This window comes from Fukomys damarensis, unplaced genomic scaffold, assembly GCF_012274545.1.
Source record: "Fukomys damarensis isolate Sample0158 unplaced genomic scaffold, DMR_v1.0_HiC HiC_scaffold_9, whole genome shotgun sequence".
Classification (NCBI taxonomy): Eukaryota; Metazoa; Chordata; class Mammalia; order Rodentia; family Bathyergidae; genus Fukomys; species Fukomys damarensis.
Genome location: NW_022900921.1, coordinates 24912179 through 24923222, shown reverse-complemented (window position 1 = coordinate 24923222; position 11044 = coordinate 24912179). Strand labels below are relative to the sequence as shown.

Sequence of the window (11044 nt, the reverse complement as noted above, 5' to 3'; positions counted from 1 at the left end):
TGTGGTTTTTCTATAAAATGGAATATTACTCAGCCATAAAGAGCGAGAGAATAGATTCATTCATAGGAAAATGGATACATATTGAAGATATACTCCTAAGTGAAATAAATAAGTCCCACATGTGTAAATACCGAATAGTTTCCCTGGTGTGAATATTCTGCAACAATGCATAAGATTCTAATAAGATTACTGACATTTAGAAATGGGAGGAAAGGAGCTAAAGATGTAGGGAAGGTGTGATACGTAGGGGAAGAACAAAAAGGGAAAAGAAAAAAATGTGAGAGAATGAAAAGATGAAAATAAAGTGTTTGTAGATGGGGAGGGGAGGAGGGGGTGAAGGGAGGGCAGAGGTAAGGGGAAAAAAATGAGAATCGAGACTTGCCATGTAAAGGTACATGATCCCAACAATGAATGTAACTGTACTGTATCCCTAAATGTACCAATAAACTCAATAAAAAAAAAAATGGTGCTAGAAAACATGAACTGATCATTTCCAAGAGAATAAATTTAAAACGACCACTAAAGGCATAGGAAAAATGGTAAAAATGATAAAGTAAAACTAGCCAACATACACAAGGATGGTTAGATGCAGAAAAAGAAAGGCCATCCAGATTTATTCTCACACAGTGAGAGACAACTGAATTAAATTCAACCTTTCCAGAGACAACATATTTTCCTCAGTCTCATTGCCCAAGGCTCTTCTTCAATAAATGTGATTCAATGATAACAAACCCCTCACCTGCACATGGAATGTACCCCTCTCTGGGACCCATGAACCCACTGCTTTTTATTCTGCCAAAGGAACTTTAGTTAAGAAAACAAGGGCATATGTCCTGTCTTAAAGAAACAGCAGAAGCTGGGCAAATGATCAAGTCACAGCAGCTGATATAGGCAAGAAAGTTCACAAGGAAGCTTATGGAAAACATGTTCCTACCTTCTCTAATATTTTTAGGAGTACCTCCAATCACATATTTATAAACCAATAGACCTTTCAAGGTGGGCGAGAATCCCACTTCTGCCAACACAAAGCAAAGTCACCCTAGGCAAGGATCTTCCTCCCTGGAACACGAGTTCCCTCATCTATCCAACAGAAGAGATGACAGAGACTCTGTGCTATGGCTTAGATCTAAAATGCCTCCCCCCACAAAATCTCATGTGTTTGGAAGGTGATTAGTTCATGGGAGAGCTACGGTCATCAGTGGATTCGTCTGTTGATGAGTTCAGAGGTGAATGTGCCATTAAAAGGTGGGGCTTGGTTGGAGGTAGGTCACTGTGGGTGTGCCCTGGAAGGGCTTATTCTTGTCCCAGGCCCCTTGCTTCTCTTTTTGCCTCCTGACTGCCATGGGTCAAGCTTGTTTTCCTCTGCTAAGCCCCTCTGCCATGCTGTTTCTGCCTTTGAGCCAGCCAACCATAGACAAAAACTGTGAGCCAAAATAAACCTTTCCTCTAAATTGCAGGTGTTGGGTATTTTATATGACAGAAAAGTGACTAAGATACCTTGTAAGGCAACCAGGAACATTAGAAAGAGGACACGTGGCCAAAGTCCCCCCTCAATAAGGACTAACTATCATGCTTTCAAAAAGGTAGAAAGAAAGACTAAATTGCACACAGTACAATTCCTGTTGGCTGGAGAGCAAAGGCTGGAATGGAGACACACTGCTAAAACCTTTAATTCCTCTGCTTCTCTGCTACCAAGTGCTCCTGGCCAGGGACAAACTTTCAGGTTGTTGAAAGTCCCCTTCTAAGTCACATAACAGGAATGGGTGTTTCAGCAGGAACATGAGTACACAGCGCGCCTGCCCCTTGGACAAACCTTAGCAACCCTTGTGGTTGCTTTGCACTAGGCAAGAAGAAAAGACTTGAGGCATTCATCTGTGGCTTTGGACTAAGAAGGAAACAAACAGGGTTATTTCAGGGTTGCTCAAGGGAGAACTGGGCTCAATGAACTATTCTACATGAAGCAGAATGACAACAGCTATCCAGACCTCTGAGAACATGTCTAGCTCTTCCTGCCCATTACCATATTCCAGGTCACAAAACAAGCATAAGATCCTCACATTTGGTGACAAGTCATTTGATTAGGGAATGAGAGGGCTGCTTCTACTCATTCAAATAAGGAGTCTTTGGGCCAGGGATGTAGCTCAGTGGTGTGACACCTGCCTGGCAAGCACAAGGCCCTGCGTTTGATTCCCAGTACAAAAAAGAAGAAAAAGAGAGTGTTTCTTGATTCAGTAATAACCCAGAAAACATGGTTTGTAATCCTCCTTTCTAGTCTTCATCTTGTTGCCTAAAGTTACTTACCGGACTAGGCATCAAGGGCTCCCCTTCTGAGCTATGTTACTCCTTTGTGTCACTAGAGCAGCACCAATGTATTCCAAAGTTTCCGCTTCTGCTTTTGTCTAGCTAGATCTGCCTATGCTATTAAGTTGCTCTGATAATCAACAGAAAAGAGTGAATGAGCCATTTACACAAAGCAGAGTGAAGGTGGCATTCCATGCATGGGAAGTGAGGACGGCACAGCTAATGGCACCAAGGACTGTGCTTTAATACCCTAAGAGACTCATCCAAGAGGAGATTTCTGAAAACTCAGCAGATAGAAGTTTAGGATAAAGTATGACTTCTTGGAGGATATAGGTGGTATAAGCTAGAAATTCAATGTTTTTCTAAATGCTTAAATAAATTTATAAATGTCAGATCTAGAGAGAACTGTGAAAGGAGCCTAGAACAGGGAATGAGCTTACAAATTTATTAGGATGATGAAGGTAGATTGGCTTCCCTCTCTCCCAGAAGAACAATATTGCCTGACAAAGTTAAGATGCATTCTTGACCCTAGATTTGGCAATAATTAAATCATAAATATGACTCTTCATAAGTCAGGAAAACAAATATATCACAACTGTAAACCTTATAATAATCCATGGAGTTAGAATTTACGTGTGTGCCTGGTAAAATGAACATTGTCTAGCCAGTCACATTAATTTCATGAAATGCCCCATTCTCGTATAAAGTATTCAAAAAGTCAATGAAGAATACAATGCAACTTCGTCACAACTTGATCTAAAGCAGACATGTCAGCTACAATACACATTTAGTTAGCACCATTTTGATTTGCCTTCTTAAATTGTGGGAGATTTTAGAGAAAGTATTCAACAATCTTGGTGTATTTTGAATATGGTGCAAGAAAAACTAAAGAGATCATCTTTTCCCCCTTTTATAAGTTGTACTGCCATACAGAAGGGCTTTCACCATCAGTTCCTGTCTCAGAGGCCTGGTCCCACATGTAAGTGGTCCATGAGTTCTCACCTTGATGGCGTGCGTATGCCAGCAGCAATATCGTCTGTGAAATCCCTTTGACATTTTCAGCCTTAGCCTGGATGTTTCAAAAGCTAGAATGTTCACTGCAAGGCAGCTCCTGCTATTGAGGGAAATATCCACATTTCCTAGCTCTAATTATGCTTTCTAACAAGCAAATCTAATCTTTCTGTAGATTAGGTTATGCCAGCCCAAATACCTTTAGGTTCAAGAAAAAGAAAAGCCAATTCACAGGAGATTAAAATATAAGATTTATAGACTCAAGTAGTCGGAAATCTTGAGGGTAAGCTTGAGAATGAGGATTGTTCGAATGACTCAGCAGTGTCACCGGCAATCACTCTTTCCCTCTCCCAAGGCTAACTGTCCTGTGATCACAGAATGCCAATAGTTAATGAGGCTACTGGCTTTCTCGTTCACTCTTGGGGCATGGGTAAAAACAGAGAATCCCCTCTTGAAGTCCCCTTATCAAGGCACAGATTGAGCTTCCCAGGAGCCCCTATCAAACCTCTCTTTGCAACCTGTCAGTCAGAAATGGTCTCAGAGCTCTCTATCTCTAAGCCACTCAAAGAAGCAAGGGGAATGTACCTTCTCAGAATGACTTAGCTATAGACCAAACAAGGCATCTCCAAGCTGAAGGTCAATCTGCCATACTCTTGCTATTACCCAATGGGAGAAAAGGAAGGTCAATGTTGGAAGGACAACCATCTGTCCACTTACAAGACATTTCTATTTTCCTAGTTAAAAGTCCCAGCCTGTTGCCCTGCTCCTTCACAGGCAGGATCCCTGGACTTTTTCTAGCCTGGCTGTTTTCCCCAGTGCTCAGCACTTTGGGCTGCTAATCCATGCAGAAGTGTAGCCACTCCCTCAATAGCCTCTGACATTTTGCAGTGAAGACAGACCAAGGAAAGAAAAAAATCAAAATCTGGAACGGAACACAGCTTTACCTTCCTTCACATGCACCACATGGTTTGCAACTGTTTGCTTGCTTGCCTTGCATCCTTTTCCTCTTCGTTTAGTACCAGCTCCCAGACTCTCCTGCACAAGCCACCCCACCCTCACTGTCAGGCCCCATGGTGCAGAAAGGCTCTTCTTGCCCTCTGGCTCTAGCTATGGACTTATGTTCCTGCCTTGGCCATTCAGCATATTCCTTTCCCCTGGCCACTACAAATGATTCAGAAATGGGCAAGTGACCTAGGCCTGACCGAAAGTGCCAATCATTTCATGGTCACAAGAACTATTGGGAAAGAAGAGCTCCCTCTTAATAGAGAGATACTGGGGCCACCACAAGCAGACTTCCCAGGAAAGAAACAAACACAGAGAAAAGCCAGGGCTAAATGTAGAAAGAAACAGATGTCTAAAGACTTTGTGCAAATATTTAGATCCAGCTGTGCTTGAACAAATATTTGGATCCATATTGTCTTGAACACATCAGGTATATGAGCCAATAAATTTATTTTTGTTTCTTCAGCCAGTTGAATTTGGGTTCCACAATGGTTCTGATATGGTTTGTTGCCCCCAAAACCTATTGGTATTTGGTTGAGTCTTGGTTCGCAATGTAGCAATGTTGAGAGGTGATTAGGTCATTAAGCATGATTGATGCTCTTCTCACAGGAATGGATTCTCACTCTTGTGGTATAAGATTAGTTACTTGTGGTATGAGATTAGGGGGTTGTCACAAAGGGAGTTTTGTGTCTTCAGTTAGGTCCCTTACTTCAAAGTCTCTTTGTGTGCTGTTTTCTATACAAGCCTATTTCCCCTTCCATCTATTGACCATGCATAGAGCAACACATGGTCCTCACCATAAGCTGAACAGACATCAGCACTATGCTCTTGTACCTCCAGAAATAAACCTCTTTTCTTTATAAATTATTCAATCTTGAGTACTTTGTTATAGCAACAGAAAATGAACTAAGAAATTTTTTCCTTCCCCACGGAGAAACTTGTTAACTCTACCAGGCAGTTATTTCTGTTCCTCCTTTCATCTTTGATGCTTAAATTTAATGTTAGGAAAAAGCACAGAATGTTCATGCTTCTCCATTAGAATCTCTTTTACCGACTTCCGCTATTTTATTGGGTCAGTCCCACAAAGCATTCCAAATATTTCACAGTGGCAAGATCCATCATTGTTGGCCAAGAATGGAACATAGCATGTATTTATTTATACATGCGTTTATTATATTCTCAGAGAGTGGTTAACCCTTCATTTTTCTTAGGGAAAAAAAATGAGCATGTCACTGCCTCATTTCCCCACCCCTTTAGATTTGGAGAAATAATAAAGTTGAGTATTTCTGAACTTTAGAGAGTTAAAAACAAACCCAATCATCCCCCTGGTTAAAAAAAAATGGAAAAAGGCCTAGTCACAGAGGGCCCTCTTCCCTCAAATGCATTCCAAAGCAATGGAACTAATGCACACACCAGGCCACATGCCATCAACTGCCGCTTGGAGAACATCTGAAGAACATCCACCTCTTCCGGCCACCCCCACTCCCAGCTGTCAAGGCTCCCCACTTGCAGTCCTCATGTTCCTGAAATGATATGTGCAGGGCAGATGTCACAGGGCTCACATAAGGCTCGAGGGCAGCCTTGACCCTAGAGTGCTTTGCTGCTCAGCTGTCACAGCTGATTGGGCCATAGGCCCAACTCAGGACTCGGTCAGAAAGCCACCAAGACAAGATTCGCTTTCCCTCACACAGAAGAGCTCCTGATGCTCCAACACTGCACTGCAGCTTTCTGCACAGGCAATGCTAGTCCCAGTGCAGTTACAGCCTTTATTGGTACTCTTTTTCAAATCCTTTTTAAAAACCGTGGTTAAACACATGTAACAAAATTTACCATCTCAAGTGTACAGGTCAGTGGCATTAAGTACATTCACGCTTTATGCAGCCATCAACACCATCCACCCCCAGAACCCTTTTGTCTTGCAAAACTGAAACTCCTAACTTATTAAACAGTAGTACTTCATCTCCCCCTTGCTCTGGCCCCTGGCAACCACCATTTGACTTTCTATTCCACGAGTCTGATCTCTCTCTGTTTATCTGTGTAAGTGGAATGATAGAGTATTTGTCCTTTTGTGAAAGGCTTATTTTACTTACAGTAATATCCCAGTGTTTGACACATGTTGTGGTACGTGTCGAAATTCCCTTCCTTTTTAAATCTGTGTGATATTCTACTGTATGTATAGTTCATAATTTTTTAATTCACTTATCTGTCAGTGGGCACTGATGTGGCCACCACTTGACTAGTGAGTAATACCATTATGAATGTAGTGCACAAATATCTTTCAAGACCCTTTCAATTATTGTGTGTATATATAAAGAGGTATAATTGGATCATCTGGGAATCTGTTTTTAATTTTTGAAGAACCACTATCCTATTTGCCACAGTAGCTGCAACATTTTGCATCCCCACCAGCAATGCCCAAGGTTCCAATTGTCCACATCCTCACCAACACTTGCTGTCTTTTGTCTTTTTTTTTTTTTTACAGTAGATATTCTAATGGGTGTGAGGTGGCATTGATTTTTACTGCCACTCAGTTATCACTGTACTGGCGATAACTACTATTACTTTGCCAAGTTGTACCAAGTGTATTTCTTTAATGTTTAAGAGGTGGTCTTAATTCACTTTGAAGATATATGATCCTTTGTTCCTGGCCAACTTGGTGCAGATGGCCTATCTTCTTCTAAGACAGAGATTCTAACTCAAAGCCAGAGGAGCCCAGAGATTCTTTTGTTTTTCAGAAAAGGAAACAGAGGTCCCCAGAGGCATTACACAATGGTTAAGAAATTTGAATGGAGCACATCTAAATTGAAAACCTGTCCCTGCCATTCTCTAGCTGCATGACTGTGGAACTGTCTCTTGGCCTCTAGATTTAAACCTAGCTTCTTTTCATGTGCAATGTAGAGACAGGGATAGTATTTATCTTGCAGAGTTGTTTAAGAGTGAAGCTGCTTAGCACATGCCAAATGCGGTACACAAAGTAATTGCTCAATAAATGCTAGCAGCTCTTATGGTTACTGTTCTCTTATTCCTATTAAGTAACTTGCCCACATCCCATGACTAGTGAATTGGGTATCCTAAAACCCAGAATATATTCTTGATGTAGGCGCTCTTGACCCTACTTCCCCAATATATGAGCCCACCTCCAAAAGCCCTGCCTTGCTACTGTAATCAGTTGTGTTTATTCTAAAATAAACATTCAACTCATTCCTTTAGTAGTACGTCTCATTCAATTCCATGCAGAACAGACGACAAACCAGCTGTGGGAATATGGTGGTGATTGTCACTGCAAAGTATCAGTTGTCCAAGACATTGGAAGGCAAGGGACAAAGCTCAAGCAAGGAAAGGAAAGGTGCTCAGAAGAGTGGGTCTTACAAGTCCTTTGATCTCAAGGAAGGCCATATGCTTTGATGTGATGTTGTTCCTCTGTCACTGGGGAGTTGTTTTACCTGGGAATTAATTCTATCATGCATTTGTCTGATGGTTTACAGTTTAAAAAGATTCTCTCACTGGATAATTACTTCTTGGGAGCCTCCTCTGATCAAGTAAGATGATGTGTGAGGCGTCAGGGACATGGCCAAGAGCAGTGCCAGATGGCCTGCTGTTATTTGTGCTGAGGGAAATTGACATGATTTGGAAATCCCACTGACCAGGGTGAAAACTGCAAGTGTGCTAAGAGTAAGGATGAGAGAAGCGGGTGTTCTGAGACTCCAAAAGGGGCTCATAGCTGAGCTCTAAAGGATGAGTCACGGGAAGTGTTAATCAAGGAGCAAATAAAATAAACATCTGTTCAGTGTTGAGCCCATATCTGTCTGTGGGTCTCAGATATTTGCAGTGCTTATTCTTCACCAACCCTGTCATACTTAAGGCTCAGGCACTAGATAAGCTCGGGGGATTACTGAAAGTACCCAACCTGTCCATGAATAGGAGAGTTGTTATGTAATGTGTACCTTCTCCTAACTACAGGATACCACGCAGCTGTGAGTACAATTAAATAGACTTACATAAGCTATTATGAGAAGATTACCTTAGAAAGTGAAGAGATCCTAGCAGGGCAAAGTTTTTGTTGTTGTTGGGTTTTTTGTTTGTTTGTCTGTTTTGTACCAGGGATCGAAGTTGGGACCTTGTGCTTGCGAGGCAGGTGGCAGCACCACTGAGCTAAATCCCTGGCCCCTGTGGCAAAATATTTTTAAATGACCATTTATATAAAAAATGTAAGTATATGTAAGTGTATGCAGAAATATACATATATGTAAGTGTATGCAGAAATCGGTGGCAGGGGGACACACAAGAAACTACTTACACTAGTTTGCTTGATGTGTTAGTCAGCTTTCCGCTTCTGTAACAAAATACCTGAGTTAATCAAATTAAAAAGAGGCTCACATTTTGGAGGTTTCGGCTCATGGATAATTCGCTTGATGACTTTGGGCCTGTGGCATGGCAACACATCATCGCGGGAGCACTTGGCAGAGGAAGCTGCTCACTTCATGCAGTCAAGAAGGGAAAAGAGAGAAAGAGACCAGATTTCCAATGTGCCCTTCAAGGGCACACCTCAGTCACCCAATTTCTTCCCACTAGGCCTCAATTGCTAAAGTTTCCACCAGCTTCCCAAATCACCGGTGACTAATCTTTTAACACATGAGCCTCTGGAGGAGTTTAAAATTCAAACTACGGCACTAGGATTGACAGAAAGTACTATAAGGGGAATGGTTCAGAAAACAAAAATTTGTTCTCAGAGTTTTGAGTTTAAAGTCTAGGGTCAGGGAGTGGGCAGGGCTTGCTCCTCTGGATAACCACAAGAGAAGGGCCTCTTTGTCTTGTAGACATCACTGTCTTTCTATGTCTCTTCACATCACTTTCCCTCTGTGCCTGTGTCCAAATTTCCCCTTTTTATAAGGATATCAATCATGTTGGATCAGGGCACACCCCAGTGACCTCACTTTAACTGGATTATTTGTATAGAGACTATCTCCAAATAAGACCATATTCTGAAGGTTAGGACTTCAACATACGAATGTAAAGGGATACAGTTCAACCCACAACACTATTAGAAGAAGGAAGGGGACTTACCTTTCATTTCATACTGTTCTCTGTAGCATCCAAATCTTCCAATAAACATGAATTTCTATTAACAAAAAATGTTTTAATTAGAAAAGCAGTTGGCTATTTAAACCCTTTCCCACCCACCAAAATCACCTGCCTAATAAAAACCACCTGCCAGGTAAAAAGCATTAAGGATGTCCTTACCTGTGCTGTCAAATGTCTGGATGTTCAGCATCCAGAGCATATACATGGAGGTCTTTGGTATTCAAATATCTTAAAATGTGCCTGACTTCTACCATAAGTTTCCCAAAAGTTTTAAGCAGAAGCTACATGTCTTTTTCTGATTCAGCCTTAGAAATTAAAGCACCACTACGACTGTACCGATCAGAAGCTAGTCCCTAAAATTCAAGGGTGCAAATTTGGCCCAGAGTCAAGGGGAGGAATCTGGCAGAAACTCACAGCCTTTTGAGACCTAACTTTGGAGAGTACTGCATGTATGAATTCTCTATTGCAGTATGATAAATTCTCCTAAGTTCAACAGCTTAAAACAACAAATCCTTATGATCTCACAGCATCAAGGGGTCAAGAGTTCAGGAGTGGCTTAGCAGGCTGCTGCTGACTCAGGGTTTCTTGTGAGATTGTAGCCAATGCATCCACAAGGGCTGCAGCCTCCTGAAGGTTTGGAAGAAGTTAGAAGATCTAATTCCAAAGCAGCTCATTCATGTAGCTATTGAAAGAAGGCCTCACTTTCCTGCCTCATAGGTATCTCCATGATGTTGCCTGGGTGTCCTAAAAGCAAGGCAGTCAGCTTCTCCCAGAAGAAAGGAGGGTAGGGGGAGGATGCTGTGTCACTTACGTCCTGTCCCTCTTGTGTTAGTTGGCTTTTCAGAACTGTGAAAAATACCAGAGATAATCAGTTTGTAAGAAGGAAATTTTCTTTTGGCTCCGTTTTCAAAGGTGCCAGTCCATGATCACTCCACTGTTTTGAGTCTGTGACGACGCAGAACTTCACGGCAGAAGGTATGTGATAGAGGAGGCAATGTTTACCTCATGGTGGCTTGGTAGAGGGCCAGGGAGGAAGGGTCAGGGTCTCCAATATCACCTTCCGGAGCTCAGCCCTGATGACCTAACTTCTTCCCACAAGGCCTCGCCTCTTAAAGGTTCCACCACCTCCCCGTTAGCACCACAGGTTGGCAACCAAGCCCTCAACACTCAGGCTTTAGGGGACATTCGAGATTCAAACTATAGAAACTGTGAAGTCACACCCCATCATTTATACTTAATTCTGTGTGCTAGGAGTGAGTCGCTAAGTCCAGCCCACATGCAGGGAGAAAGGACATTAGGCTTTACTTTCTGTAGGAAGTTTCTGAACAATTTTGAACCCTTTGGAATGTCACCCAAAGCACCACTTCTGATGCACTTTACTGATTACAAGAGAGTCTCAGCTTAGATTCAAGAGGAAAAGACACAGAACCCACCTTCTGCAGGAGAAATGTCACAATTTTCAGGCAGGTACTTAGATGCACCATCTCAATCAGCCTAGGGAGCCAGAATAAAATATCCCATTCTAAGTGGTTTAAACAATAGTTATTTCACACAGTTCTGAAGACTGAGAAGTCTAAGATCAAGGTGCCAAAGATTCAGTTCTTGGCTTGCAGATGACTGCCTTCAGAGAGAACGAGGAAAAGGAGGA

The 11044-nt window shown here is 42.0% G+C and overlaps 1 long non-coding RNA gene across 1 annotated transcript in view; it reads right to left on the bottom strand.

Moving 5' to 3' along the window:
- LOC104860852 overlaps positions 1 to 10762 on the bottom strand; it is a 46285-nt gene extending 35523 nt beyond the window's left edge. Inside the window, exons 1-2 of the long non-coding RNA XR_779814.2 lie at positions 9379 to 10762; positions 8692 to 8791 (exon numbers count right to left, since the gene is read on the bottom strand). This is a non-coding gene — a long non-coding RNA (uncharacterized LOC104860852). The remainder of the gene's footprint in view (positions 1 to 8691; positions 8792 to 9378) is intronic.
- Between the last annotated feature and the right edge of the window lie 282 nt (positions 10763 to 11044).